The sequence below is a fragment of the Bos mutus genome, chromosome 18 (assembly GCF_027580195.1).
Source record: "Bos mutus isolate GX-2022 chromosome 18, NWIPB_WYAK_1.1, whole genome shotgun sequence".
NCBI classification, from domain to species: Eukaryota; Metazoa; Chordata; class Mammalia; order Artiodactyla; family Bovidae; genus Bos; species Bos mutus.
The window spans coordinates 8,231,996-8,238,827 of record NC_091634.1 but is presented as its reverse complement, the minus strand read 5'-3'; the positions used below and the strand labels follow the sequence as shown (position 1 = coordinate 8,238,827).

The following is a 6,832-nucleotide window of genomic DNA, read 5'->3' as shown; positions in this document are numbered from 1 at the left end:
CCAAAGAAAACCTCTGAAGAGGCAGTCTGTCGGTCATGTTCCGGAAAAGCAAGGAGCGCAGTGTAGTTGGAGCGTCGTGAGGAGGGTGTAAGATCAGAAGGTAAGTGGGAGTCGGAACATAAGTTCTGGTGGTCCATGCAGGTGACTGTGGTTGAGGAAGCCAGGCGTGAGCGGCCGCTGGTGTGGACTGGCGCCCCCTGGTGGCCATGTGGGGGAACAGACAGGGAAAGCAAGGCCTCCCTGAGTCCCGCCCGGAGGTGGTGGCGGCTCCATCAGCGCCAAGCAGGTCGGGGTGCAGAGGGGTGGGTGCATCCAGGACACATTTTAAGAGTGAATCCACCATCAATGGCTGACCTACAAAGAAAAAAGCCAACGGACTTTTGCCTGATCTGGAGTTGTCATTTCAGGTTGGGGGAAGACGGGGGAGAGGGGCCCAGAAGTGGGGTGGGTGAATCAGGACCTCAGATTGCTGGTGCCCGTTAGACGCTCAACTGGCTGTGTCGAGTAGGCAGTTGGATGTAAAAATCTAGCATTCACGGGCTAGAAATATGCATTTGGAATCTGCATTAATTATATCCCATTCCCATAAAAAATGCCAATCTCTCCCTACTTAGTGCTGTGCTTAGTCGGTAAGTCGTGTCCGACTCGTTGCGACCCCCACGGACTGCAGCCTGCCAGGCTCCTCTGTCCATGCGGATTCTCCAGGCAAGAACACTGGAGTGGGTTGCCCTGCCCGCCTCCAGGGGATCTTCCCAACCTAGGGTTCAAACCCAGGTTTCCCACATTGCAGGCGGAGTCCTTTACCGACTGAGCCACCAGAGAAGCCGAAGAATACTAGAATGGTTAGCCTATCCCTTGTCCAGAGGATCTTCCCGACCCAGGAATTGAAGTGGGGTTTCCTGCACTGCGGGCGGATTCTTTACCAGCTGAGCTACCAGGGAAGCCCAAAAACATTGCAGCTAGCAGAGAATGGTTTCGATCCATTGACCTCTGGGTTATGGGCCCAGCACGCTTCCGCTGCGCCACTCTGCTAACAGTGCAGTAGAATTTAAATTTCATAAAGCAATTCCTGGCAGCCCACACACAATGGAACAGTGAACAGTATGGTATAGTTTGCATTTTAGACTTTTTTTCAGGCACCGCCCCCTCTCCATCTGGGTCTGACCCAGGGTTATCAGTTGAGTCAGGGTCTCCAAACCGCCCCCTCTCCATCTGGGTCTGACTCAGGGTTATCAGTTGAGTCAGGGTCTCCAAACCACTCCCATGTTCAGCAACTTGCTAGGAGGTCCTACAGGAGTCAATATAGAGTTTATACAGTATAGTCAATACTGTAGAGATGTAGAGATCAGGACACGCAGCTGATCAAAGGGGAGAATCCCCTTCCTGCCTCTGGCTCTTCCCAGCAGGGCTGCCCCAGCACGTTTCCCTAGCAACGAAAATGCGGCCACGTGTATTCGTGTATTCAAAGTTTAGGCGCAGAGAAGTGCGTTAGAGACTCAGGACCCACCCGTGAATTTGGGGGAGGCTGTTCACGTAGGCACAGTCTACCCAGCGTGTACCTAAATTCCAGACTTCCAGAAAGGAAGCAGACACCAGCAGCATAAACCATACTGCTTTGTAAGTCCAGGCAGAGAAAGCAGTTCTTAGCTTCAGGAAAGTTTTGGGTTAGGGGAGGAAAATGCTTATCACTCAGTTTCCCTGATACATAGGGAGGGCGGATCTTGCCTGCAGTCCTTTCTAATGCTAGTAATTGTTTCTGGCGCTCCAGCCGCCCCCACCTCCCACCCCTTGATGCCTGCTGTCAGGCTGAATCTGTATCTCTCCACTACCAGTGATGGATTTGAACGAGACAAGAAGCCAGATTAGAAAAAGAAAGCCTAAATCCCCAAAACAGAGCTAAAACCATTAATCTTCTTTAAGAAAATATAGGCAAAAAAAAAAAAGAAAAGAAAATATAGGCTCATGGGTTAAGAATCGGCCCGCCAAAGCAGGGGACACAGAAGACGCTGGTTTGATCCCTGGATGGGGGGAAGATCCCCTGGAGGAGGACAATGGCAACCCACTCCAGTATTCTCGCCTGGAAAATCCCATGGACAGAGGAGACTCAGGCTACAGTCCACAGGGTCGTAAAAAGAGTCAGACACGACTGAGCATGCACACACAGGTTTGATATAAACACCTTCAATTCAATTCACTCGCTCAGTCGTGTCCGACTCTCTGTGACCCCATGAACAGCAGCATGCCAGGCCTCCCTGTCCATCACCAACTCCCGGAGTTCACTCAGACTCACGTCCATCGAGTCGGTGATGCCATCCAGCCATCTCATCCTCTGTCGTCCCCTTTTCCTCCTGCCCCCAATCTCTCCCAGTATCAGAGTCTTTTCCAATGAGTTAACTCTTCGCATGAGGTGGCCAAAGTACTGGAGTTTCAGCTTTAGCATCATTCCTTCCAAAGAAATCCCAAGGCTGATCTCCTTCAGAATGGACTGGTTGGATCTCCTTGCAGTCCAAGGGACTCTCAAGAGTCTTCTCCAACACCACAATTCAAAAGCATCAATTCTTCGGTGCTCAGCCTTCTTCACAGTTCAACTCTCACATCCATACATGACCACTGGAAAAACCATAGCCTTGACTAGTCGGACCTTTGTTGGCAAAGTAATGTCTCTGCTTTTGAATATGCTATCTAGGTTGGTCATAACTTTTTCCAAGGAGTAAGCGTCTTTTAATTTCATGGCTGCAATCACCATCTGCAGTGATTTTGGAGCCCCCCAAAATAAAATAAAGTCTGACACTGTTTCCACTGTTTCCCCATCAATTTGCCATGAAGTGATGGGACCAGATGCCATGATCTTAGTTTTCTGAATGTTGAGCTTTAAAGCCAACTTTTTCACTCTCTTTCACTTTCATCAAGAGGCTTTTTAGTTCCTCTTCACTTTCTGCCATAAGGGTGGTGTCATCTGCATATCTGAGGTTATTGATATATCTCCCAGCAATCTTGATTCCAGCATTAGTCTTTAAGGAAATGCAATTTTATTTTAATTTTTAAAGTATTTCTTTTTTTAAAAAATTGATTTATTTGACTGCACCGAGTCTTAGTTGCACGTGCAGGGTCTTGGATCTTCATTGTGGGATGCGGGATCTTAATTGTAGCAGGTGAGCTGTTATATGTGGCATATGGGATCTGGTTCCCTGACCAGGGATGGACCACAAGCCCCCTGTATCGGGAGCTCAAAATCATAGCCACTGAACCACCAGAGAAGTCCCGACAAATGCAAAATTAACACAATGAGATAGTTCCCCAGGCCCATTGGAATGTTGAAATGAAAAACAACTGAGTCTTCCAAATGCTGGTGAGGGTTAGGATAGGAATGAAGAACTCTGGCACCCGGCTTGTGGGAATATGAAATGTTACAACCTCTATGGACAACAGTTCAGGAGTTTCCTTAAAAAATGAACCATACGCCCCTCTATGATCCAGGAATTTCACACCTAGGTATTTATGCCAGACAGAGGAAAGCCTTCGGCCATGCAAAGACGTGCGTATGAAAGTACAAAGCAGCTTTGTTTGCGTGTTTGTGAACAGCTGGGGGAGCTCCCTGGGCTTCCCAGTTGGTGCAAGTGGTAAAGAATCTGCCTGCCAATGCAGGAGACGCCAAGACTCAGATGCAGTCCCTGGGTCTGGAAGATCCCCTGGAGAAGGAAATAGCCACCCACCACGGTATTCTTGCCTGGAGAATCCCATGAACTGGGATTTTAGAGGAGCCTGGCAGGCTACGGTCCATAAGGGTGGCAAAGAGTCGGACACGACTGAGCAACTAATACTTCAGCCCGTGGGACAGGCTCCAGACTCGGGGCCGCCAGCACCACGTGGGGAGGGGGGTGAACCCCCCAAGGCCACCCAGCCAGGTGTGGCTCCAGGGACCTGCGGGTCCCAGGTCAGCAGCCTCAGGGAAGATGTAGTGTGGGGAGGAGTGAGGGGGTAGCCCCTGACAGCGAGCGGCACCCCGAGATCACTGTGCCCCCTCACACCCCTGATGGAGGGCTTCTCCCCACCCCCGCCAGGGCTCCTGGTACCTCGGCTCTCGTTGCCCCCCTGGCCGCCTGCTCCTGCGTGTACAGCACCTCGGGGCTGTTGGTGAAGACGCAGGTGGGGTGCAGCACAGTGCCCTGCTGGGTCTGGGTGTAGAAGATCCTGCTCTTCCCGCTGCCAGGTTCCCCCTCCAGGAAGCCCTCCCTGACACAGAGCCTCGGGTAGCATCTTCCTTGGGACAGGGACGAGGCAGAGGCTGGATCTCCTGGCTTTTCAGAAGTCCAGGCCTCCTTCACCCCCTTGGAGCTTTCAGCGTTAGTCGCTCAGTCATGTCCGACTCTTTGTGACCTCACGGACTGCAACCCGCCAGGCTCCTCTGTCCTTGGGATTCTCTAGGCAAGAATACTGGAGTGGGTAGCCATTCCCTTTTCCAGGGGACCTTTGGATTCAGGCATCGAAACCACGTCTGCAGCATTGCAGGCATATTCTTTACCCTGTGAGCCACCAGGGAAGCTTTCGAGGTCCCCGACAAGTCCCCACCCCACCCCACCCCCACCTCCCCACCCTGCTTTTATCCATCGTGCTGACAGGAAGCTGGTTCAGAGCACAGGCTCCGCAGTCAGACAAGGCCTGGTGTGACCTCAACCAAGTACCTCAGTTTGCCCATCTGTAAAATGGGATGATTACAGTTCCTGCCTTTTAGGGCCCGAAGGAGACTTTTATGTCTTTGTATATTCAAGGGCTGGCTGCTTTTATTAGTAACAGAGCTGCCTCCCCTGATCTGTTTATAAAACTCCCCACCATCCTTCCTGGCTTTATTTTTCTTCCCAGCACTTGCTACAGCCTCTTGAAATCCCTGTTTGTTTCTGTTTTCCTGTGTCTGTCTCCTTGACCATAGCGTGAGTCCCAGAAGGCAGGGACCGTGTCTGCTTACTGTGTGACCCCAGGCCTGCGGAGCTTGGGTGCGGGTCACTGCGAGGTTGTGGGTGGGAGCCTCTGTGTGCCGTGTCATTGGGCTGCAGTGTCTCTGCCTGAGTGTGTCCCTGGGGTGGTGTGTGGTTGTGCAATGGTGTTCAAGTCGAGAGGCATCCCAGTGAGAGTCTGGCTGGGTTACTGTGTTAGTTAGTGTTGTGTGTGTGTGTGGTTGTACTGTTGTGTGCCGGGGTCTGCCTCCCAGGGTGGCACTGAGGTTGTATAGTCTCATTGTGTGTCTTGTCCCTGCCATGGTGATGTGTACTATTGTATTACTGCGTAATTGTGTGCCTTTGTCTCTTGGGAGCAGGTGGGGTTGTCTGTTGCTGTGTGCCTAGGTCAGCGGGCATTAATGATCCTGTCTGTGTGTGCAGCTGTGCGGTTGTGTATCAACGTCCGTGACCAAATCCAGTGGTGTGTGCTCTGTATACAATCGTGTGTCCCAGTGAGCAGGATCTCAGGGAGAGCTGTTGTGTCTCTGGCTGGATTTGGGTGTGTTGTGTTATTGTGTGTCCAGGGTACAGTTGTGTGTTCCGCCACATGGCCGAGGAGAGGCAGCAGTCATTGTGAATTGTGCGTTTGGAGGTGTTGATGTGATCCCGGCTGGGCTGTTGTGTATTGAGACTGTAGGGTGTTTTTGTGTCGCTGTGTAGCAGAATAGAGGTATGTGGTGTGTTGTGTCTCTGGTTGGGCTGTGGTTTGTCTGGATGTGCAGTGGTTTAGCCAGATGAGGGTGAGAGCTGTGTGTTACCATTTGTGTGTGTGTGTGTATGTGTGTGTACACGTGTGTGTGTGAGGGAGAGTGAGCAAGCAAGGAATGGTTCCCCAGCCCCAGAACCATGACTAATGCCTCCAGCCTCCCCCACTTCTTGGTGACAGAGACCTTTTTGTTCTCAGTGGCATAAAGGGGGTGTTTCACTCTTCAGGCCCCTGGCAAATTCTCAGCCTTAAGTCCGGTCAACAAAACAGCCTCTGGGCATTTGCCCTGTGCCCAGCCACTTGCTGCGTGTTTGAGAACATCAGACCTGGGACAACCAGAGCGGTTGGGGTAGTGATAGGGGAGCCCTACAGGGACCCTGGCCAGCCTGAGGGCTGTGGGCGGGCTTCCTTGACGACAGCATTGTTAGAAGATAATTGTGGGGAGAAAGGACTTGGGGAGGACTTTGGGGAAACCAAGACTCATACAGATCTAAAAGTTAACACGTGTTAAAGATTTCACTTAACCCTGTGAAGTGTTACAACTGGTTCAGAGGAGACTCAAAGAACAGACACACTGACTTCCCTAGAAGTCCAGTGGTTAAGACTCCGCACCTCCAGTGCAGGGGCGCAGGTTTGATTCCTGGACGGGGAACTAAGATCCTATGTGCTTCGGGGTGTGGCCAAAAAATAAAAAGTTAAAAAAAAACAAAAACAGTTGCATTTATAGATCAGAGATAGTGAATCAAAAATGCAAGTAGAGGCAAAACATTGGGGGGGAGTCTTATGGTCTCAAAATTTGTGTTTCCCCCAAATTTATATGTTGAAATTCTGCTCCCCAAAGATGATGGTATGAGGAGGTGGGGTCTTTGGGAAGTGCTGAAGTCATGAAGGTGGAGCCCTCGTGAGTGGAATTAGTGCCCTTAGAAAACAGGCTCCAGGGAGCTCCCCAGTCCCTTCCACCTGGTGAGGTCACAGCGAGAAGGCACCAGCCATGAACACGAGAAGGCCCTCATTCAACCATGCTGGCACCTTGATCTTGGACTCCCAGCCTCCATAACTGGGAGCAATACATGTCTGTTGTTTAGAAGCATATAAGCCATAGTATTCTGTCATAGCAACCCAAATGGACTAA

At 51.1% G+C, this 6,832-nt stretch overlaps 1 non-coding gene across 1 annotated transcript; it reads right to left on the bottom strand.

Annotated features, from left to right (window-relative positions):
* Positions 1 to 960: 960 nt before the first annotated feature.
* TRNAM-CAU (transfer RNA methionine (anticodon CAU)) lies at positions 961 to 1,032 on the bottom strand. The gene has a single exon. It is a non-coding gene; the product is annotated as a tRNA-Met (tRNA).
* Positions 1,033 to 6,832: the final 5,800 nt, after the last annotated feature.